Genomic DNA, 26,103 nt, shown 5'->3' on the forward strand with positions numbered 1-26,103 from the left:
ATGATTTTTCCTTAGAATTGGTGAATTCGATGCTCCTAATGCCTTAATTTCATGTTTTATACTTAGGAGAGCATAGGAGAGTGAAAGGAACGAGAAACGAGCCAAAAACGGAGAAAATGGGCCAAAGTATGAAATTAACATGGCCTGGACTTCCTCACACGGGCAGACCACACGACCGTGTCAATTTGGCAGAATCGAAACACGACTCACACGGGTAGAACACAAGCCCGTGCCATTCTAACAGGTTCAAGCACGGCTTGAAGTAATCGCACACGGGTGTGTCACACGAGCGTGTCACACGGGCGTGTCCCTGCCGAGCCTAAGTTGAGTCCAATTTGGAAAAGGCTAATTTCGAGGGTTCTTAGGCATTCCAAAGCCTATAAATACACCCTAGAGGAGGAAGAAAGAGGACGCATAGAGAAGGAGGCAGGGAACTGCTCAAGGGAAGCCGATTGATCCATCTCAGAAGCCGGATTCACCATCAAGACTGAAGATCTCCCTTCAATTTCCCTTCAGGAGTTTTGGGTTTTCTTTATGTTTTGTATTCATTATTCTTTTGAGATGTTTTCCTTTTTATTTATGAACTAAATCCCCTAAATACCTAAGGGGAATGAAACCTAATTATGTGTTCTTAAACCTTGTTTTGATATCCCAGGATACTGATTCAAGATAAGCTCTTATTCAGAGGAGGAATAGACCTTGTCTAAGAGTACATTTATCACAATTAAGCGGAGTTGATTACGTGCCTAGACATAGGGTGACTAGATTTTGCCGGATTAGGGTGAAACCTAATAAGGGGATCCATAGATCGAGTTAATGCAACCCTAGGGTGTTAATTAGAGAAAAGTCTCGGTTATTCTATCTAGGGATTAGACGTTATTAGTCTTTAATAGGGATAATAACATAACTTAGGGATCTCTACGGAACAAGTTGAATGAATAAATCATATGATTCAGAGCCAGAATAACAAGTATAGTCTAGGTGGATTTTTTCTTAGGTATTGTCTAAGTCAATCGATTTTCCCCAAAAGCAATTCCCCAATTCTTTTCTCTGTGTGTTCTTAGGTTAGATATTAGTTAATTAAAACCAAACCTCTTTATTCTTAAGCTAGATAATAAAAAGACAGTCATTACTAGTACTTTTAGTTTCTTTAGGTTCGACAATCCGGTCTTGCTAAAACTATACTACTGTTCGATAAGTACACTTGCCTATATCACGATAATAGTTAGTTCAAGAACGAGTAATTATAAATATTTAAAACCTATCACAAAATCACGCGATCAAGTTTTTGGCACCGTTGCCGGGGAGCTAAGATATTAGGAATGCTCAATTTTTATTACTTTAGCCATTTATTTTTCTTACAATTTAATTTAATTTTTTTATTATTACTATTTATTAACTTACTTTTTCTTTCTCTTGGAAGGTTTTTATAGTTTATGACTAGAAGAAACCCGTCTGGATCATTACTTTTTGACGAAGAAATCGATCGTGCGAAGCTTACGATACACAGAGAATGAGCAAGAAGATGATACTCAACCCCCAATCGAAACGAGGGCTGAAAACCAAGCCAATCAGCTACCTCTTGCAATTGCGGCTAATCAAAATCCTGCTCCACACACTATGATGATTATGCTAGACCTTCTTTAACAGGAACTGAATCTAGCATAGTTAAGCCTGCTGTAGCTGCAAATACTTTTGAATTAAAACCTAACAGTATTCAAATGATACAGTAATTTGTTCAGTTTGATGGTTTGCAGGATGAAGATCCCAACGCTCACTTAGCAAACTTTCTGGAATTTTGCGATACATTTAAAATCAATGGCGTTTCTGATGATGCCATTCGTCTTCGGTTATTCCCTTTTTCATTAAGTAACAAAGCTAAACAGTGGTTGAACTCGTTGGGTCAATTACTACTTGGGAACAAATGACCGAAAAATTCTTACTAAAATATTTTCCGCCGGCTAAAATGGCTAAATTACGTAATGATATCTCTTTTTTTGTGCAGATGGATTTAGAAACCCTTTACGATGCATTGGAGAGATACAAGGACTTACTCAGAAGTTGCCCTCACCATGGGTTATCGCTTTGGCTCCAAGTTCAAACATTCCACAATGGTCTGAATCCGTCGACTCGACAAATGGTTGACGCAGCTGCTGACGGAACCATCAATAATAAAACACCCAAAGATGTCTATGACTTTATTGAGGATATGTCACTGAATAACTATCAGTGGCAAGTCATGAGGAGAAAACCAACAAAAATAGTTGGTGTTTATAACGTCGATTCGGTCACCATGTTGTCAAATCAAGTAGAACTCTTAAATAAAAAGATTGATGGTTTTCTTAGTGCTTCACAGGTTTACCCAGTAATGCAGTGCGAAGCAAGTGGCGGTGGAACAAACCATTCAGAATACCAACCTTATGGCCATAACATGGATACTGAGCAACTAAAATACATGGGTAATAATCCTCGACCTCAAAACAATCTATTTAGTAACACTTACAATGCAGGTTGGAGGAACCAGGTAGAAATTCTAAATAAAAGGATTGATGGTTTACTTGGTTCTACTCAGGTACATCCAGTAATGAGGTGCGAGACGAATAGAGGAGGAGTATGCACAGAGTATCAACCCTTCAACCCTAGCATCGAGGAGGAACAAGTCCAATATATGGGTAACAATAACTCTAGATCCCAAAATAACCCATATAGTAACACTTATAATGCAGGTTGGAGGAACCATCCCAATTTCTCATGGGGCGATCAAGGAAATTAAAGACCACAACATCCTCCAGGTTTTCAACAGCCACCCTATCAATAGGAAAAGAAACCGAACCTTGAAGAGATGCTATCTAAATTTATCTCGGTGTCAGAAACCCGTTTCCAGAATACCGAGACAGCACTTAAAAATCAACAAGCGTCGATCCAAGGGCTCGAAACTTAGATAGGCCAACTTTCCAAACTAATCTCTGAACGACCACAAGGTAGCTTGCCAAGTAATACTGAACCCAACCCAAGGGAACAACTCAATGCGATTAATGTTCAAGATGAAGAAGCATTCGTTAAGCCTGGGCCAGAACCGAAGCAAGAAACTGTGGTGAGCGGAGATCAAGGTGAGGTAGGTCATAATAAAAAAAATCAGTGAATATCAAATATAAACCTCGTGTGCCATACCCCAACGCGACAAGGAAAGACCGCTCAGATGAACAATTTGGTAAATTCCTTAAACTCTTAAAAAAATTACATATTAACTTACCATTTATTGAAGCTCTATCGCAGTTGCCAAACGCAATGAAATTTTTAAAGGAGCTTTTATCAAATAAACAGAAGTTGGATGAGGTGTCGCATGTGGAGCTAAACACAGTTTACTCAACTATTCTACAGAATAAACTACCCAACAAACTAAAAGATCCAGAGAGTTTTACGATTCCTTGCTTAATTGGTAGTTTAGATCTTAATAATGCATTAGCTGATTTAGGGGCTAGTATTAACGTCATGCCCTACAAAATGTTCAAACAATTAGGTCTTAGGAAGCCCAAACAGACTAGGATGAGCATTCAATTAGCAGATAAAACTATAAGATTTCATAGGGGTATTATTGAAGTTGTGCTAGTTAAAATCGATAAATTTATATTTCTTGTTGACTTCATTGTTCTAGACATAGAAGAGGATAGCAACACTCCTTTGATTTTAGGACGGCCCTTTTTAGCAACTGTTAAAATGATTATTGATGTTGGCACAGGTGAGCTCACACTCAGTGTGGGAGATGAAACACTCACCCTTCAAGCTCGCAATTCTGACAACACATCAGAAATTGAAGGTGATCGTCTAAACCATTCTATTAAAACTGACCACATGATACAAACCCCTTTGCAGGAGATAAGTCTGAAGGAAGTACATGAGCCACTCTCAAACAATAGTAGAGGTTCTATTCATGAAGAACGAAGGCTGCAAATAGAGGAGCTAGATAAATGGCGAACACGTAAACCGAAAACATACGATAAACTGAAACTGCGCCAGAACAAGCCCGATACCTCTCCAAATCGACTCAAGGTTGGTGATAAAGTCTTATTAGATGCCACAGATCCCCACATTGTCACTACCACACCGAATGAAGAAATCCCTCTTACGGTACTCAGCATTTTTCCATTCGGTACGATGGAGGTGAGTCATCCCAAGTTTGGCAGTTTTAAGGTAAACAAAACCCGTTTAAAACCTTATTTTAAGATTGATAGTAGGAATAAGGAGTATAAACTCCTTGAACCACCATGATCATTCAACAGAGAGGTAAGTCAAGCTTAGACTATAAATAAGCGCTTCTCGGGAGGCAACTTGAGCACTAACTATATTAACTTCTTCCAAAATTTAGTCTTCAACACCTAACTTACTAACGGAGCTCTTGAATACAGGTTTTCTACAGAGACACGGCCAAGCACACGGGCGTGCTTATGGTTATGTGAAAACAGGGCAAGGATTTCCTCAACACGGGCTATGATAAAACACCACGGCCATGCGAAATGGTCCTGGTCAAGCCTGCCAAAACAACACGGGTGTGCGACATGCCCGTGTGGAAGACCCATGGTTGAAACTGAGAAACTAGCACGGGCGTGCGACACACCCGTGTCTAACACCCATAGTCGAACCCGTTAGATTGACACAAGCGTGAGGAGTACCCATACGGGCATGGGAGAAGCGAACAATGCCAAACACGGCCGTGCGACACGGCCGTGTGAACCTACATGCCCAAGGAACACAGGCGTGTACTAAATTTTAGACGCACCCAAATAGGAAAAACACGGAACACACGGGCAAAAATTGGGGAACACGGGCATGTGCCATGGCCGTGTGGCCCAAAATCTATAAATACCCTCTACTATTCACTTTCTTCCCTATTTAAAAACCCTAACCCTAGCCGCTGCAAGTTCACACAGCCTCCCTGCCACGCCCGTGCGCTGCTACCCACTCTATTTTTTGACGCTCAATCTCTCTCCCCTAGCATTTGTTTACTCTTTTCACTTCTATTTTACTTATTTCTAATGCTTATTATCAACATAATCTTCATATCTTTTGAACTATTCTTTATTTTGCTCATTATTTCTATCATTTAATTTGCATTCTTAGGTTAACCATGACATTACTAGGCTTCTTCTCATGCTATTACCATGTCAATGTCTATCATTTAAATTTGCATTCCTAGGTTAGTTATCATACATTCTGTGTTAAATTGAGATTAGGAAAACCTCATACCCATTACATTTCTATTCATGTTCTCATTGTTATTTTAGTTGAGTTTGCTTCATATTAGTAGTTTTGGCTAAAATAGTTACTTTAAATTCATGACTTTTTACTTCCTCGAATTAGTTTACCTATTATTATTCTTTATATTACAGGCTTTTAATGTCGTCTTCACGAGGAAAGAAGGCCGCTGTCCCTATTTCGAAGAAGAGGAATGAAGCATCATCTTCCGCGGGTCCAACCACGAAAATTCGTCACCCTCTCCTTCAGTTTCCCCAAGAGCCCCAAGAAGAACTTTTCCAAATACTTCGGGCCCGACCTTTAATTGCGGGACGTTGCATCAACTGGGCTGTCGTAGAACAAGTTCATATGGCTGATGCGATTTGGGCCCTCTTAGCCACGGACCCTTGGGAGCAGTTCTTTGGGATCATCGAACCAACATACCTTGAGCTCACGATAGAACTATGCTCAACGTTCCATCTTCAGACCGTAATGACGAACTACGATGATCCCAGCACGGTTTAATTTTGCCTAGGCGGATTAATCTACCACCTAAGCATCCTAGAGTTTGGTGTTGCACTGGGCTTATATACGGAGGAGTTTACGGAGGAAAATGATTTAGACACTCTCAGTCGCCACATACACTTCTCCCCCTCGAAGTGTTGGCACACTCTGGCCCTGGTACAGCCTCCTACAATCCTAGCCGCTCCAAGGCATCAGTTCTTTCACCATCCCTGAGGTACTTACATGCTATTTTAGCTCACACGATTATAGGGAAACGAGAGAGCACTGGCGTCGTTAACAACCACGAAGCCTACTTTTTATGGTGCATGTCACATGGGCACATCATCGCTCTTGCCTATTTCATCACCCTTGCGATTCAGCTCCAAACGGAGCGGCATAGGAAGGGGGTCATCTCCATCGGCCCCTACGTGATTCGGCTGGCGGGACACTTCGGGCTCCTCAACACCACGGCTCAAGAATCATCCCTCACCCTCATCGGCCAGATGTCTCCACAAGGCATCTCGAGCATCTTAGCATGAGGATGATTGAGAGGCACCGAAGAACCTACCCTCCCCAGTATCGTCTCGCCTAATTTACCGAGGAGAAGGCCTACGAGGACATTTCTGATGATGTCCCCCCACAGCACGAAGACCCACCGACTCAGCCACCACCACCCTCTCGTCTAGTTCAGGCGGCGGCTTCATACGCTGACATCTCTGAGCGCCTCACTCGATTCGAGCAACAGTGTTTTCAACGATTTGACAATATTGATGCTACTCTACAGCAGATTTGTTAGCACCTCCACATCTCATCGCCAGTCCCACCTCGCGAACCATCCAGCGATAAAGTTGTTAAAAAACATTTATTTGTAACTTTATGTTGTTATGTTTATTTTTATTAAAACTACTTTTTATTTTTTAGATTTTAGAATTTTATTTTTAATTATTAATTTCAGTTATTTATTTTTGAGTAATTATTCTCCCTAATATCCCCTAAAAAGTTCCTGATTTTATCACAGTTATACAGAGCTCTTAAGCTCTTCATCACATAGTAACTAAAAATCCACCGAGAAAGGTTCTCCACGACTGCCATGTCCTGCTCGCCCATGACCATAGCTACCACTAGAGATAATATCCTTTTGGCACAGGACTTATGGCCTAATGAACTTCTACGACCCTCCGGAGTATCCTCCTCCACTCTCGAACCGATTACTCTTCAAAACTCCAGTTCGAGGAATTCATCATACAGGAAGTTTCACTTCTCCCCCTATCTTATTTTTATACTTTAATATCTATCTTTGTACATTGAGGGCAATGTACATCTTAAGTGTGGGGGGTATTTATTTCATTATCAAAAAAATACTTGAATGATTGCCTTGTTCTCTTGAAAAGCTTTCATATCATATTTAAGATAAATTTTAATTAATTTATGATTTTGATTGATATATTTTGAATTAAAACATAGGCAATTATGCATTGATTGTTTAAACTTTAAGATATTACAGAATCAAGCATGATGAGTTGATTTTACGAATTCAAAATCTTAGGCTGTTTCCCCAAAGTTTTTAACAAGTTTAAGACATTATTACTTTGAATTGGAATTCACAATTTTTTAACATCAAAAAGCCATAATTTTTGTGAGATTTTTGAGCCTTTTGAGCATCTATTAATTCTTTCATGCTCACTTTTATTATTGCTTTGAGTGCGTCAGTATTGAACTGTTATTCTAGAACTTGCTTGATTATGCATGTCGAGACCACACTATTTGATTTGATATGTCAAAAAGATTAAGGTACTTAGGATTAACCCACTCATGCCATGAAAAGCCTACCTCCACAATTAACCCCTAGTGAACCCCCTTGAGCCTAACAAGCCATTTCTTGTATTACCCTTAATATTAACCTTCAACCCATTATTGTTGAAATCCCCTAAATTAATTTAAGCCCTATTTTTGTCGATATTTGAATTGAAATAGTTGCTTAGCTATGTTTTATTCTACTATGTAATTTAACTTGTTCTTAAAAAAAATGTATACATATTAGTAGTGATCTTCTGTTTGTAAGCTTCAGAAGTAAAATTCTATACTCTGAGAAGAAGCTCTGTTGTACGCAAGTGATGATTAAGTCTTTTTCTAGTTAGGTAATTTTTTAATTCAATCTCGATTCTAACCCTTTCTTTCAGCTTGTGACTACACCCCCTAACCAAGCCTTATTACAACCCTCTAAAAACCTTTTGATTGATGTATCATCTTAAATTATAGTGGTGAAGATTTGATTTTCATGCAAGCCTATGGTAATGACTTTTCATTGTTGACTATTGAGTGCTTCATTTATTGTCCTTAAACAGCTCGAGTGATTTGAGTGAACCTTTAGTGAGGATGTGAAACTCTGTGATTTTCTGAATTAAAGGTAATTACTTAAATGAAGAGAGACACCTATGTTTGCATGATTAAATACTCAACTTGGAATGTTTAAAACTTTTATGTTCTTTTAGTTGAATTCTCAATGTATGATTACCTATGGATTATTTTGAGATATTATCGATAGAAATTATAAGTTGAGAAGAATTTATTTTGATTATGAGTTGAGAATTTTGCTTGAGGACAAGCAAATGCTTAAGTGTGGGGGTATTTGATAAACCGTAATTTATACATATTTCTACCCCATGTTTAATGCATTTTATGGATAATTTTCCATTAGAATTGGTGAATTCGATGCTCCTAATGCTTCAATTTCATGTTTTACACTTAGGAGAGCATAGAAGAGCGAAAGGAACGAGAAACGGGCCAAAAACAGAGAAAATAGACCAAAGTACGAAATCAACATGGCCTGGACCTCCTCACATGGGCAGACCACACGGTCGTGTCAATTTGGTAGGCTCGAACACGGCCTGAAGTCATCGAACACGGGCGTGTGCCACAGGAGTGTCCCTGTCGAGCCCAAGTTGAGTCCAATTTGGAAAAGGATAATTTTGAGTGCTTTTAGGCATTCCAAAGCCTATAAATACACCCTAGAGGAGGGAGAAAAACACACACGGAGTAAGGGGTAAGGAATTACTCCAAGGAAGCCGATTGATCCATCTCAGAAACCAGATTCATCATCAAGACTGAAGATCTCTCCTCAATTTCCCTTCAGGAGTTTTAGGTTTTCTTTATGTTTTGTATTCTTTATTCTTCTGAGATGTTTTCTTATTTAGTTATGAACTAAATCCCCTAAATACCTAAGGGGAATGAAACCTAAGACGAATCTTGTTATTATTTTCTGAATCGTATGATAAATATTTAACTTGTTCTTAATTATGTCTTCTTAAATCTTGTTTTGATATCCTAGGATACTGATTCAAGATAAGCTCTTATTCAGAGGAGGAATAGACCCTGTCTAAGAGTACATTTATCATAATTAAGCGGATTTGATTGCGCGCCTAGACATAGGGTGACAAGATTTTACCGGATTAGGGTGAAACCTAATAAGGGGATCCATAGATCGAGCTAATGCAACCCTAGAGTGTTAATTATAGAAAAGTATTGGTTATTCAGTCTAGGGATTAGACATTATTAGTCTTAAATAGGGATAATAACATAACTTAGGGATCTCTACGGAACAAGTTGAATGAATAAATCGTCCGATTTGGAGCCAGAATAACAAGTAAAATCTAGGTGGATTTTTCCTTAGGTATTGTCTTAAGTCAATCTATTTTCCCCAAAAGCAATTCCCCAATTCTTTTCTCTATGCGTTCTTAGGTTAGATAATTAGTTAATTAAAACCAAACCTCTTTATTCTTAAGCTAGATAATAAAAAGACAATCATTACTAGTACTTTTAGTTCCTTTGGGTTCGACACTCCGGTCTTGCTAAAACTATCACTACAGGAAAACAGACTTTTAGCGGCGTTTTTTTTAGCTTTAGCGGCGCATTCCCAAGCGCCGCAAAAAACGTCGCTATATGCAACGCTGCAAAAATTAGTGGCGTTTTTTCAAAAAAACGCCGCTAAAGACCATGACCTTTAGCGGCACTTTTCTCATAAACGCCACTAAAAATAATGATTTTAAAAAAAATTATTTTATTTTAATTAAATAATATTTATTTCTATGTTAAATATTATATTATGTTTAATTTTGAAATTTGAACTTTAAACTATATACTTTTAAGGATAAATAAAAATATTAATTAAATTAAATTTTCCATTAAAATTTAAACTTCAAAACTAAATATAAAAATTAATGAATTTAAATTTAATACGTAAACATTGATTCAATATGTAATTTAATACATAAAAAAACACACACAGACACACAAAGTATTAGAATTTCTAAAACATAATTCATCCCGGTGAGAAAATAATGCCAAATCATCATCACATCTCATTAATCAAAGGAAAAAGATTAGAAAAGAAGAAGAAACAATGTACAACAGAGGGTTTGGTTCAGGGCTTTAGATGAAGCCAAAGTATTGCAATGATTACATATATAACTTAGTGCGAGATTTGATCTTGATCTTAGTTAAGACTTGTTCCATCAATAAAGAAAATTGTTAGGAATCTCGGTCACTGATTGAGCAAAATAAGGAAATTAGCTATACCATTTCTTTAAACGAAAGTGAAATCAGTAAAAGTAAACCCATAATAAAAAAGCGATGCTAGGCTAATCGTAAATGCGTAGCTTCCTAAAGAGCCAAATGTTATTCTTCATGAATCGATGTCGGTTCAACACTCGAATCACAAGAAATTATGAAGTACCATAAATTTTAATCATAAGCTAACAACAACGGCAACATTGCATCAAAGTTAATTATTATCATATGGTTTAATTTCACATCCTAGTAACAATTCAACATTCCGAATTACGAATAGCATTGTTTCCTAAAGGTGATTTACTACTCAAGCAATTAAAATTAGCAGAGTCATAGTGACATTTTCAAAAGACAAAAGCCCTTGAAAGTTATCGGAAAAGTAATCGTATGATTTATTCTAAGTTCTTAACATCCTAGCAACAGTTCAACATTCCACAATTAACAATACTATTGGTTCCCGGAGGTGATTGACTACTCATACTCTTTGGAATTTGCATACTATCATCAAATATTCAAAAGAAAGGCCTTAAAAGTTACCGGAAATGTAAGCTATTGAGGCAACGTGCAATTTGTCCGAAAAGCGGAACCATACATCGTTGGAACTCCACAGATCGTGTTGCTTCAAGTACTTCCTCAAGTTCCCGAGGAAGAGAACTTCCTTCTAACAATTAGTCAAAGGCCAATACTTCAACAACCCTCTAATAACCGTATCAGCTAACTTATGAATCATTTTCAAAAACTCCGTTTGTGGATTAACATGATTGAACTCTCAAGCACCTATAAATAAAGCAACACATGGAATTGAGCTACATATGAACTTCAATGTACCACAAGAGAAAATTCAAATAAAATCTTTTTTATAAAATTACGAAAAAAGATATAGCTTTTCCTAACAAATGGAATGTGTGACTTGAAGTTAAAATTGAGTAACCTTGTTTTCAAATTTGTGAATATCAAATCAATTGAAATGATATGGCGGTGCTAGTAAATTGACATAACATTATATATAATTTATTTATCATACAAGATTTTTGAAATTATATAATTTAGTTTAAGGAATTTAATGTCGAACTAAATTTCATTTTTTAAAGGAAAAAATCGATTAAAAATAGCCAAATTAGAGTATAAATACTAAATCAAGAACATAAATATAGTGCAATGACAAATGATGAAATTTGACATATATATAATACTTTAAAAAGTTATAAACACAATTTTTAAAAATCATTTATATGTAACTCAACGAAATTATAAACAAGAATAGGCTCTTACAGTTCATTTGTCAACTTAAGAACACTTGATTATAATATGGTAGGAGAGGTTTCAATATAAAATCAAACATAATAATAACAAAACTGTGACATCCCTAAATCGACCCTAGTCGGAAAGTGGTTTCGGGACCACCAAACCGAGTCATAATAATAATTAACCATCATAATTGATGCTCATTATATGTATATATGCATGTGTGAAAATTTCGTGTTTGGATGTTGTTAATAGTAAGTGAATTTTTATCAAATAGGACTTATGTGAGAAAATTTAGAAATGTGCTAGGCAATTGTAAGGTGGCCTATTAATACATGTGGGAAAATAGTTGTCCTTGCATGTCAAATAACCCACTTCCTAAGGTGAGTGGCCGCCATGACAAGAATATGGGCAAGGAACATGTTTCCAACATGTTTAGTTAGTGGATTATGTAGAAAAAATAAAGAAATGAAAAAAAATGAGCATGGATGCCCCCCTTTGTTGCCGTGAGTAGAGGAAAAGAAAGGAAAAAAATTGTTCATCCATTCTCAAAATCTTGGCTGAAAATACTAAGGGAAAAAGGAAGGATTTTTGCTTCATGCTTGGTTTAGAAGAGAACTAGAAGGAGATTTGGTCATACTTGTGTCAAGATTAAGGTATGTTTGAGGTTGTGTCATGAGATTCATGCATGTTTTAGTTGCTAACTTGATGTTCATGTTAGCCCATGGTTCAAATCCTTGTTATGCCATGGAAATGGTATTTGGCCAAGGTTGATATTGTGCTAAAGCCATTGCATGCTAAATGTGAAGCTTGTTGATGATACATGTAATGATGGATTGACTACTCTTGAAATTTCTTTTAGCATTCTTGAGTAAGACATGGAGTTTTCTTTGTTTAACCATGACCAAAAATTGAAAGGGGATGGTGTGGGATGTATTCGGCCATGGCATGCTCATAAGTGCGATTTATGCTTGTTGCATGATAGGTAAAATTTGTGTTTTGATATATGTGTATATGTGTTTGTACATGATGTTACAAATGGATGTGAAAATATATGCTAGATTGGGAAAATTTGATTAAATGTTCATGAGATGAAATTAGGTGATTAAAAGATGTTAGTTGACATTGTACATATATATATATTCGCCATTAAAGTGAGTATGTAGGTAATGTTGAATCAAGTTTTTGGTGCATATTCGGTTAGGTGTATAATCGACCAAATGGGCGATTAGTAAGAATGGTTGCCGAATATACAAGCATACATATGCATGTGTAGTTGAATTATGAATGTTTAGCAAGATGGTTAAACTAGTGATTTATTGATTAAGCTCAAGGAGTTAAAGAAGGAGAATCAAGCAAGGGAAAGACGAAGGTCATCGAGTAGCCGACTTGGAACTATTTTACCCAACACGAGGTAAGTCATTAAGCACGTATTTGATATTGCTTAAATGATTGTAAAATTTATGCAATTGCGTTTAATGGGATGATATATATATAAATGAAAATGTATGTGTATGGAGTGATGACAATTGTTGAATGTAAAAGAAATAGTGAAATGTGTAGAAAGTTTGCTTTCGGCACTAAGTGTCGGGCAATACGTGTATGCGGTGGCGAGATTGGCACTAAGTGTGCGTGCTGGAAATATATGGCACTAAGTGTGCATGCTGGAAATATATGGCACTAAGTGTGCGAGCTCGAAGGGCATGGCACTGTGTGTGCGGGCTTAAATCGCATGGCACTAAGTGTGCGAAATCGAGTATTAAGCACTGTGTGTGCGTACTCTATATATATATATATAAATATCTCCAATCGAACAATTATATGGAGGTGTGTCTCCATCGAGTGAGTATGGACAGCGGATCGGGTAAGTACCTTGAGCTCGTGACGAATAGGTAATACGTTCATGCTTGGGGTTGAATTTGGTAAGCCTTAAATCTATGTGATGATTGAAATTGTATGGTTGTGCTGGAAAATGAGTTAATGTGTAAAAATGCTTCGATTATCTTGTTGTGTAGAATATGAAATGTGGATGTATGAATTGGTACGAGATTGGACCGAAAGGTCCGAGGTATTATGGTATAGATTCGATATGGACGAGTACCTAGCCTCATTTGTTGTACATGTAGTAGTAACTTTATCGATGGATTGACGAATGCTTATGACTTACTGAGTTGTAAACTCACTCGGTGTTTTCTTGTCACCCATTTTAGGTCTCTTGGACTCGTATTGTTGCGTGCTCGGAACCGTCGTTGAAGTCATCACACCGCTGAAATCTTGTGGTATTGTTTTTTGTTGTTGAAGAACATTTGGCATGTATAGGCTATTATATTTTGTCGAATTGTGGGTTGTAAACTTTAAGCCATGTGAAAATGGCCTATGTGGTCGTCGAGTGGGATGCTAGAACCTATAGCCACGAGTCTTAGAAACTCAAATTTTGTTAAGGTGGCCATAATTTGTGTCATGTATGATGGATGATTAAGGCCAAGGAAAAATTCATGAAATTGGCATAGTCTACTGCAGTAACTGTTGCGGACAGCAGCAGTGAGATGAGATTGAAAAATCACTAAAAATAGTAGAAGTAGAATTAAATAGTGAGTAAATTATGGAACTGATCCTTGATGAATCTATTTTTATATGGACGAAACGAAACAACCATATGAGCAGTATACTGGGAGATATCAAAGTTCTCGTGAGACAGGGCCAGAACGATTTCTGGGTCCCCTGTCGCGACTTTGAAAATTTACCATAAATTATCCAGAAAGAATTAGGAGTCATGCCTTATATGTACAGATTCCATTTTGAGTCTAGTTTCATTAGAAACAAACGACACCAGTATTAAAGCCCTGTACAGAAAGATATTCAAGTTGTAACGCGCGGAGGTCAGAGCAGTCGATCCCTGTAACATGGGTGAATTTAACTAATAAACTGTACCAATTGGCCCAACCAAAATTCTAAAAATAAATCCATGGATGGGTATATGAGTCTAAATTCAGGAAAATTTACGAAACCAGTTTCCGAGTTTTGTAACTCGAGATATGATTTTAAGACGACGGTGATGCAGTTTTCCAGCCTGTCCAGAAATGCCAAATTGGTCGGTACTTTAAGAGGATTTGTCTCGTTAACCCCTCGTGTCCGACAATCGCGTCGGTCACGAGTTAGGGTGTTACAATTTTATTGGTATCAGAGCTATGGTTTAGTCGGTTCTAGGACTACCATAGCGCGTGTGAGTCTAGCTATACATGCCAAATTGATAGTGCTTAATAATGTGATGACTTGACGGTTGAAATTTTTGTTTTGATTAGCGATGGAACCCGGTAGAGAGACCCTTGGCGGATGACGTTGAAAGTGTAGCGGCTGCTCTGCGCAAGGGACACCGCTGTTGAGCCTCGATCATCCGCGAATAATCAAAATGAAGGGGCGAAACAAGCCTTCTTCACTATGATGAATGAATGGGTCGCGCAATATGCCCGAACCAACCCGGCTGTCCAACCATTCCCGAATTTAAATACTCCACCCCAAGAGCCCGCAATGCCTCCATTCTTCGATCCCGTGAGGTGAGTAAACCACCGTGGACTTGATTAGGAAGCGTGGGGCGAGGAGTTCAAGGCCATAGTTCTTGATGATGCCGAAAAGGCCGAGTTACGCTCGATAACACCATTAGAGTGTTAGATGAATATCATGCACACCGACGAATGTCTTAAGTGTGCTATATCCTTGTTAAGAGACTCACTTACTATTGGTGGAGGACTTTAATTTCCATAGTCCCAAATGAACGAGTTACTTGGGATTTCTTCCAATCCAATTTCGAAGAAATACATTAGTCAACGGTTCATCGATCGAAGCGTAAGGAATTCTTGGAACTCAAGCAAGGCGGATGATCAGTATCTCAATCTGAACATGAGTTCGTAAGACTTAGTCGGTATGCTCGGAGTGTGTGGCTGATGAGGTTGCGATGTGCAAAAGATTTGAAGAAGGATTGAATGAAGAGTTAAAGTTACTAGTGGGAATTTTGGAGATAAAGGAGTTCGTGACACTAGTCGAACGAGCTGCAAGGCGGAAGAACTTGGGAGGGAGAAGAAGAAGGCTGAATTTGAAGCAAGAGATTACCGTAAAAGATCGACGAGTAAAGCTCCATTCTCGGTGTAAAGAGGTTCGGGGAGGACACCAATGAAGTCGAGGACATTGCGGGAATTTCCATTAGAGCCCCACCATTGACGGACTCCGAGCTACTTCAGTAGCTAGTGTGGGCAATAATCGTCAAGAGAGACTGAATGCCCCAATGTGGAAGACGACACCTAGGTGAATGTTGGGGTAAGTCTGTTAATAGGGCTGTTATGGATGCGGTTCAAGGACCACTTCATTAGAGATTGCAGAGCTAGATGAGAGGAATAAGACGCAAGGTGCAAGACCTAGTGGAACGACGGTGGAGGTAGGCCCCGAGAATCTCTGGAGGTAGGGGTGGTAATCGAGAGGAGCCTCTAATCTGGCCGTCCGATCCGAGACCCGTGCTCTGCTAGAGCATATGCCATCCGCGCACGAGAGGAGGCATCCTCCCCGACGTTATCACCGGTACTTTTACTCTCTTTGATACTATTGTGATTGCATTGATTGACCCGGCTCTACTCACTCATATGTATGTGAAACCTTAGCATCCAAAGAAGACTCTACTGTTGAGTCTCTTGAGTTCGTAATTCAGTGTCAAACCCTTTGGGTCAATACGTGCTTGTTGATAAAGTGTGCAAGAGATGCCCCTAATAATTCGAGAATCTGTTTTCCTACCGATCGATGCTTCTACCATTTCATGAATTGATGTTATTCTTGGTATGGATTGGTGATCGTACATGATGCAATTGATGGATCGCAAAAGGAAAACCATTAATTTGAGGAGTGCAAATAATGAGGTAGTCCGAGTCGAGTCTCTCGATTTAAAAGGAGTGCGACAATAATATCTTCTATGACCGTCGAAGATATGTGAAAAGGGGTGTGAAACATACCTTGCGTATGTGTTTGGGAGTAAAGAGACGAAAGGAAACTCGAATCGGTACCGATGGTTTGTGAGTATTCGGATGTTTTTCCCGAGGAGTTACCGGATTGCCACCGGTTCGAGAAGTGGAATTGGCATCGGTTGTACCGTACTACGCCGATTTCAATAGCCCCGTGTCGTATGGCATTAACGGAATTAAAGGAATTGAAGGTTCAATTGCAAGAATTGACGGATAGAGGTTTCGCTCGTAGAGTTTTTCTCCATGGGCGCTTTGTATTGTTTGTGAAGAAGAAGGACGGAACCATGAGGTTGTGCATCGACTATCGTCAACTCAATAAAGTGACGATAAAGAATAAATATCCATTGCCACGAATTGACGATTTGTTTGATCAATTAAAGGGAGCCTCGGTGTTTTCAAAGATAGATTTGAGGTCGGGTACTATCGGTTGAGGGTCCGAGAATCGGACATACCCAAAACCGCTTTTAGAGCGAGGTACGGTCACTACGAATTCTTGGTGATGCCGTTTGGGCTCACTAATGCCCTGCGGTGTTTATGGATTTAATGAATAGAATTTTCAGCCATACTTGGATCGGTTCGTAGTTGTATTTATCGATGACATTTTGGTCTATTCGAAAGATGAAACCGAACATCTTGAACACCGAGGCTAGTGTTGCAAATCTTACGAGATAAGCGATTATACGCAAAGTTCAAGAAATGTGAATTTTGGTTGAAAGAGGTTAGCTTTTGGGGCACGTGGTGTCCGCGACGGTGTCGGGTGGACTGAACAAAATTTCGACCATAGTCGATTGGAAACCTCAAGGAATGTTACCGAAGTTAGGAGCTTTTGGGGCTTGCGGTTACTACCGACGGTTTGTGAAAGGATTCTCGATGATAGCCACACCCATGACAAAACGCTTGAAAAGATGTCAAATTTGAATGGACGGAAAAGTGTCGAAAAGTTTCGACCAATTGAAAACCCATTTGACGAAAGCTCCGGTTCTAGTACTGCCCGAATCGGCAAAGAGTTTGTCATCTATAGTGATGCCTCCCTACTTGGGTTAGGTTGCGTATTGATGCAAGAAGGTCGAGTTGTGGCCTATCGTCGAGACAATTAAAGCCACATGAGAAAAATTATCCAACCCATGACCTCGAATTGGTCGCCATCGTATTCGCTTTAAAGATATGGCGACATTACTTATTTGGTGAGAAGTGCCAAGTGTATTCGGATCACAAAAGTCTCAAATATTTGATGACTCAAAGAGACTTAAATCTGCGACAAAGACGATGGCTCGAGTTGTTAAAAGATTATGAACTCGTTATTGATTATCACCCGAAAGGCCAATGTGGTTGCGGATGCCTTAAGTCGAAATCACCGCTTGTTTGCTTTACTGACGATGAATGTACACTTGTCTATTCTACCCGACAATGTGTTAGTAGCGAATTAAAGGCCAAACCATTGTTGGCTCATCAAATTCGGGAAGCTCGAGAAAGTCGATGAGGAGTTGCTTGCAAAGCGGGCTGAATGTGTTCGAACAAGGAATCGAGTTTCAAATTGATGATGACGATTGTTTGAGGTTCGAAGTCGTCGTGTGTTCCAAAGAATTGAACTTATTTCGATAATTCTAAATGAAGCCCATTGTAGTCGAATGTCAATCCACCCGGTAGTACTAAAATGTACAATGACCAAACGCCAATTTTGGTGGCCCGTATGAAACGAGACATTTCGAATTTGTTTCAAGGTGTCGATATGTCAACAAGTGAAAGCGGAACATCAAGTGCCATCGGGATTACTTCAGCCGATCATGATACCCGAATGGAAATGGGATCGAGTCACAATGGACTTTGTATCCGGACTGCCATTGTCAGTGAGTAAGAAGGATGCGATTTGGGTCGTTGTCGATAGACTAACTAAGTCGGCTCACTTTATCCCCGTCGTGATTTTCAATGGACAAATTAGCGGAATTGTACGTTTCTCGTTTGTGAGATTACACGGGTGCCTATTTCTATCGTGTCGGATAGAGACCCAAGATTTACGTCGCGATTTTGGAAGAAATTGCAAGATGCTTTGGGTACCAAGCGCATTTAGCACCGCTTTTCATCCCCAAACCGATGGTCAATCCGAACGGATAATTCAAATACTCGAGGATATGTTGAGATGTTGCATCCTTGAGTTTAGTGGTTCATGGGAACGGTATTTACCTTTGATTGAATTCGCCTACAACAATAGCTTTCAATCAAGTATTAAGATGGCGCCTTACGAGGCTTTATACGATCGTAAATGCCGTACCCCATTATTCTGGACCGAACTTAGTGAAGGTAAATTCTTGAGTTGATTTGGTTAAGGATGCCGAGCAAAAGTTCGAGTAATTCGTGAAAGTTTGAAAGTCGCTCGGATCGCCAAAAGTCGTATGCGGTTTGAAAAGAAAAGATATTGAATATCAGGTTGGAGACAAGGTCTTTCTCAAAGTTTCACCTTGGAAGAAGGTGCTTAGATTTGGTCGTAAGGGCAAATTGAGTCCGAGGTTTATCGGGCCATATGAAGTATCCGAACGAGTTGGGCCAGTCGCATATCGATTAATTTTGCCCCCTGAGCTCGAAAGGATTCACAACGTTTTTCATGTCTCGATGCTTCGACGATATAGGTCTGATCCATCACACGTAATTGCTCCATCGAGATTGAGATTCACCTAATTTGAGCTATGAAGAGGAACCGTTCGCATTATGAGGCGTGAAGTAAAAGAGTTGCGCAATAGGAAAATCCCGTTAGTGAAGGTGTTGTGGCATAAACATGGAATGGAAGAAGCCACTTGGGAACTTGAGGACTCTATGAAAGAGCGATACCCGAGCCTATTTACCGGTAAGATTTTCGGGGACGAAAATTTCTAAGTGGGGGAGAGTTGTGACATCCCTAAATCGACCCTAGTCGGAAAGTGGTTTCGGGACCACCAAACCGAGTCATAATAATAATTAACCATCATAATTGATGCTCATTATATGTATATATGCATGTGTGAAAATTTCGTGTTTGGATGTTGTTAATAGTAAGTGAATTTTTATCAAATAGGACTTATGTGAGAAAATTTAGAAATGTGCTAGGCAATTGTAAGGTGGCCTATTAATACATGTGGGAAAATAGTTGTCCTTGCATGTCAAATAACCCACTTCCTAAGGTGAGTGGCCGGCCATGACAAGAATATGGGCAAGGGAACATGTTTCCAACATGTTTAGTTAGTGGATTATGTAGAAAAAATAAAGAAATGAAAAAAAATGAGCATGGATGCCCCCTTTGTTGCCGTGAGTAGAGGAAAAGAAAGGAAAAAATTGTTCATCCATTCTCAAAATCTTGGCTGAAAATACTAAGGGAAAAAGGAAGGATTTTTGCTTCATGCTTGGTTTAGAAGAGAACTAGAAGGAGATTTGGTCATACTTGTGTCAAGATTAAGGTATGTTTGAGGTTGTGTCATGAGATTCATGCATGTTTTAGTTGCTAACTTGATGTTCATGTTAGCCCATGGTTCAAATCCTTGTTATGCCATGGAAATGGTATTTGGCCAAGGTTGATCTGTGCTAAAGCCATTGCATGCTAAATGTGAAGCTTGTTGATGATACATGTAATGATGGATTGACTACTCTTGAAATTTCTTTTAGCATTCTTGAGTAAGACATGGAGTTTTCTTTGTTTAACCATGACCAAAAATTGAAAGGGGATGGTGTGGGATGTATTCGGCCATGGCATGCTCATAAGTCGATTTATGCTTGTTGCATGATAGGTAAAATTTGTGTTTTGATATATGTGTATATGTGTTTGTACATGATGTTACAAATGGATGTGAAAATATATGCTAGATTGGGAAAATTTGATTAAATGTTCATGAGATGAAATTAGGTGATTAAAAGATGTTAGTTGACATTGTACATATATATATATTCGCCATTAAAGTGAGTATGTAGGTAATGTTGAATCAAGTTTTGGTGCATATTCGGTTAGGTGTATAATCGACCAAATGGGCGATTAGTAAGAATGGTTGCGAATATACAAGCATACATATGCATGTGTAGTTGAATTATGAATGTTTAGCAAGATGGTTAAACTAGTGATTTATTGATTAAGCTCAAGGAGTTAAAGAAGGAGAATCAAGCAAGGGAAAGACGAAGGTCATCGAGTAGCCGACTTGGAACTATTTTACCCAACACGAGGTAAGTCATTAAGCACGTATTTGATATTGCTTAAATGATTGTAAAATTTATGCAATTGCGTTTAATGGGATGATATATATATAAATGAAAATGTATATGTATGGAGTGATGACAATTGTTGAATGTAAAAGAAATAGTGAAATGTGTAGAAAGTTTGCTTTCGGCACTAAGTGTCTTGGCAATACGTGTGTACGGTGGCGAGATTGGCACTAAGTGTGCGTGCTGGAAATATATGGCACTAAGTGTGCATGCTGGAAATATATGGCACTAAGTGTGCGAGCTCGAAGGGCATGGCACTTTGTGTGTGGGGCTTAAATCGCATGGCACTAAGTGTGCGAAATCGAGTATTAAGCAACGTGTGTGCATACTCTATATATATATATATAAATATCTCCAATCGAACAATTATATGGAGGGTGTGTCTCCATCGAGTGAGTATGGACAGCGGATCGGGTAAGTACCTTGAGCTCGTGACGAATAGGTAATACGTTCATGCTTGGGGTTGAATTTGGTAAGCCTTAAATCTATGTGATGATTGAAATTGTATGGTTGTGCTGGAAAATGAGTTAATGTGTAAAAATGCTTGATTATCTTGTTGTGTAGAATATGAAATGTGGATGTATGAATTGGTGCGAGATTGGACCGAAAGGTCCGAGGTATTATGGTATAGATTCGATATGGACGAGTACCTAGCCTCATTTGTTGTACATGTAGTAGTAACTTTATCAGTGGATTGACGAATGCTTATGACTTACTGAGTTGTAAACTCACTCGGTGTTTTCTTGTCACCCATTTTAGGTCTCTTGGACTCGTGTTGTTGCGTGCTCGGAACCGTCGTTGAAGTCATCACACCGGCTGAAATCTTGTGGTATTGTTTTTTGTTGTTGAAGAACATTTGGCATGTATAGGCTATTATATTTTGTCGAATTGTGGGTTGTAAACTTTAAGCCATGTGAAAATGGCCTATGTGGTCGTCGAGTGGGATGCTAGAACCTATAGCCACGAGTCTTAGAAACTCAAATTTTGTTAAGGTGGCCATAATTTGTGTCATGTATGATGGATGATTAAGGCCAAGGAAAAATTCATGAAATTGGCATAGTCTACTGCAGTAACTGTTGCGGACAGCAGCAGTGAGATGAGATTGAAAAATCACTAAAAATAGTAGAAGTAGAATTAAATAGTGAGTAAATTATGGAACTGATCCTTAATGAATCTATTTTTATATGGACGAAACGAAACAACCATATGAGCAGTATACTGGGAGATATCAAAGTTCTCGTGAGACAGGGCCAGAACGATTTCTGGGTCCCCTGTCGCGACTTTGAAAATTTACCATAAATTATCCAGAAAGAATTAGGAGTCATGCCTTATATGTACAGATTCCATTTTGAGTCTAGTTTCATTAGAAACAAACGACACCAGTATTAAAGCCCTGTACAGAAAAATATTCAAGTTGTAACGCGCGGAGGTCAGAGCAGTCGATCCCTGTAACATGGGTGAATTTAACTAATAAACTGTACCAATTGGCCCAACCAAAATTCTAAAATAAATCCATGGATGGGTATATGAGTCTAAATTCAGGAAAATTTACGAAACCAGTTTCCGAGTTTTGTAACTCGAGATATGATTTTTAAGACGACGGTGATGCAGTTTTCCAGCCTGTCCAGAAATGCCAAATTGGTCGGTACTTTAAGAGGATTTGTCTCGTTAACCCCTCGTGTCCGACACTGGCGTCGGTCACGAGTTAGGGGTGTTACAAAAACCTCTTCTCAAACACAAAATCAAAATTGTAAAATAACATATTAATAAAGTTCTAAAAACATGTCCAAAAGATATAAAAACAAAATCCAGCTACAAAACTTATGTAATCTGAACATCAAGCTAAAGCAACAATCAAAACCAATCCTACTTAAATAATGAATAACCTTTTCGCAATTTCAGATTACATGCCATTGTTAAAATTTCCATACCTCACCACTCTTAAGAAGCACTAGGAACGGCAGCTGCAGCGGCGTACATGCTAGGACCGGACTTGATGGTGTTGCATAGCCATAACCGTAAACTGCATCAGTAACCACCGTAGCCTTGCCGTCAATAATAACCTCCATTCCATTGGTTTCCGAATCAGCTCTCCGCTGTCAAAACCGGTTTTAAGTAAGCTTTGGTGCCTTTGCAATATGACTCATGCTATTCTATTTGTGAAAGGATGTGCATGATATAACGCAAGTTTATTCTATTTCGATTCTCTAGCAGTTGGACCTCGAAAATATAAATCGTCCAAGCATTATGCAATGAGCAAGGCGAAATTAGACTATTTAAGACGGTTGCCTACTTAGAATAACTATTTCGCATAAATTTACTGTTTGTTTCCAATACTTGACCCCAAGAAAGTCGGACGATCTTCTTGCCTATGGTTGTTCCGTTCAAGCTCTGGATTGCAAATAAGAACACTCATCAATAGTACTACAATGTGGTGAAGTACATATAGGGAGCAGTCACCTGTTTGCAAATGGTATTTTCACAGTGGTATTTTCACAGAGATGATCTCACCGAATTGGGAAAAGGGTTGTCTAAGATCATCATCGCTAACATCTGAGTCAAGTCCTCCAACAAAAATCTGCAAGAAACCAAATATTGTGGTCAATTTGTAAAATATAGTGGTGAGATAGAACGAATGGAGGGAGAAGGACTCACGGTTGCATTGTTCGAGTCATTATGAGAATGAAGACCTTGTTCCGCAGCACCATTCAATGCTTGTTTACCTGCCAATACCAAACCTAATAAGGTTAATATAGATATAATGATTCAATTTACAATTTCCACCGAGCTTTAAGACAAAATTGATACAAAGAACAAAAAATCACAATATGATTCCACTTAAATGCTCAATAAGGCCACCCGGTATCAATCATCTCAAGATTACCCTTATGGTGTCATATAGAACCCGGAAAGGACCCTATATTTGACAGAAACATTTGGACTAACTTGGTAAGGATAAAATATTAGGGTACCTTGCGAATAATCACATTGCGATATCCAAATGCTTTCTTGGGAGTGGCAACACTAATTCTCATTGGTCTACTTGAGCAATACACTCCATTCATTTCATTCATGGCCTTCGACCTTTCATTTTCATCACCGAACCAAACGAAACCATAACCTTTGAACGACCGGTATTGAATCGATAACAACTTTTGCTCCTTTGACAGATGGAAATTTACTAGAAAAGGCTTCATCCAACACCGTATCGATTACATCGACAACCAAATCTCCTATAAATATAGATAGATCGAGCCAAGATCGGATCGTCTTTCGTTCACATCGAGCGAAGCCCGTTCGAACGGAAAGGCTGCTCAGTATTTGGCATCGAGAACCATTACACTCTGTAAAACCTTTTCACCATTGCTCGAGAGCTAAACTCCACGAATCCGTATCCTTCAGATCGTCCGGTTTGTTTATTTCAGATGATTTTTATAGACGAAACACGGGTTTTCAAATACCAAATGTTAAACAAACGATGATGACAAGAACAACATATTTACTTAAAACTTACAAGTAATTATTATCTGCACAAGCTTTGAGATTGCGAAGGAGATGAGCGTGTGGCCGAATAGCGAAGCCCAATAGGCACAACCCCACCTTCAACGCCGCCGTCGGTTCATCGCCATCCTTCTATCGTATAATCGGAAACCAAATCAAGATGAAGCAATTTGATGCCAAATCAAGACGCCATCTCGGTTTCTTGATTGAAAAGAACAACGGAGGGTGAGATTGGGGGTGTTTTGAGAGGGAAGAAATTAGGCTTTTCGGGGGGAAAATTTAGGATAAAACCGCGCATTTTTAAGTGAAATAATTTTTTGTGGCGTTTTTATAAAAAACGCCGTTATTGTTAACAAAAATTATTTCATTTTAAATAAAATGACTTTGTTTTGTTATGCTAAAAGTTTTTATTTTCTCTATTAAAATTATTAGTTAAGTGATTTTATAAAATATTTTTATTATTATTTTTATAAATTGGTTTTATAAATAAAGAAATTAAGTATTCGAAAATAAATATCGTATATTTTACTAAGAAAACAAATAATTAAATGACTGTAATTAATTATTAAGTTAGAATTATCCAATGTAAGCAATCAATCTCTTACATATCAAATTTCTATTAAAGATTGAGACGTTAATCATAATTTTATATTATTCTTTTCCGATCTAATCTCCATTTCATTAGAGATATTTCTTCCTAACTAAAATATAACTATTTTGCTAGATGTTCGTGTGGAATGATTTTAGTTTTGTATTTTATTTTTATTTGTTATAATTCGGTCCTATCCAAAATAGATAGTTACCTATCCATATCAATCATCATTTTATTTATCAATGTTTTTTAAATCTAATATTTGATATAATGGCATCTTGGTTATTACATCAAATTTTTTAATTTTGTTACATAAAATTCAATGAGTGTGCCATATTCTAGTATGATTATTTTACTTTACAATTCAAAACATCAATTGTTTGAATCGAGTTTTAAATAAAATTAATTGTAATTTTATAATTTATATCAATTTGAGTGCAATAATTGTTTGTCTATATAAATTAAATATTAAAAATATCTTTAGTTGAATCATATTAATGGAAAGAAAATTTATAATTATAGTTATTTTTATTAAGTTGGTGTTATGGGTTAATCAAGTATATTAATTCAGTTGTGAAATTATTAACTTACCCTTTCACATATAAATTAAATTAAGTTATAAGAATGTATTTTATATTGATATATATATATATAATAAAAACTCAAACACAATTAACTTTATGATTATAACCAAAATAACAATTAATTTTATATAAACTTTTAAATTAATTTTATATAAACTTTTAAATTAATTTTATATAAACTTTTAATAAATATATGAGTTAAATAATATCTTTTAGCATAGCAGTGTTAAATCTTAAAAAGAAAAAAGTAATTCTCTTAACATACTTTAACAAATTGAATACTAAACCACTTAATCAGTAAAAGCTAAAATATGAGATAAGTATTTGTACTTTTCAGAAAATTAAAATTTAGTCATTATATTTCTATTCTTAAGAATTTAATTCCTCTATGTTTCAAATTTTTGAATTTAAGTTTAATTGTTAAAATTACTTTTTATTTTTATTAAATTAGTTAGGGATTTAGGATGTCGAATTTGGGAATGGGTGATAATACTTTAGGGATTTAGGATGATGAAGAAGGGGGAAATAGAACTGGGGAAAAACGGGGAAAATGTTAAGTGTATCAGGTGTGGGTAAAAAATAAGACAGCTAAACGACGAAGTTTTGAACAAAATAATTTAACATCAGCAGCGTTTATAACCTAACGCCACTAAAAATG

The 26,103-nt window shown here is 37.7% G+C and overlaps 1 non-coding gene across 1 annotated transcript; it reads right to left on the reverse strand.

The window, feature by feature from the left end:
* Nucleotides 1–1,972: 1,972 nt before the first annotated feature.
* LOC128279970 (small nucleolar RNA R71) lies at nucleotides 1,973–2,079 on the reverse strand. Its single transcript, XR_008270154.1, has one exon. It is a non-coding gene; the product is annotated as a small nucleolar RNA R71 (small nucleolar RNA).
* Between the last annotated feature and the right edge of the window lie 24,024 nt (nucleotides 2,080–26,103).

Source organism: Gossypium arboreum, chromosome 8 (genome assembly GCF_025698485.1).
Source record: "Gossypium arboreum isolate Shixiya-1 chromosome 8, ASM2569848v2, whole genome shotgun sequence".
Classification (NCBI taxonomy): Eukaryota; Viridiplantae; Streptophyta; class Magnoliopsida; order Malvales; family Malvaceae; genus Gossypium; species Gossypium arboreum.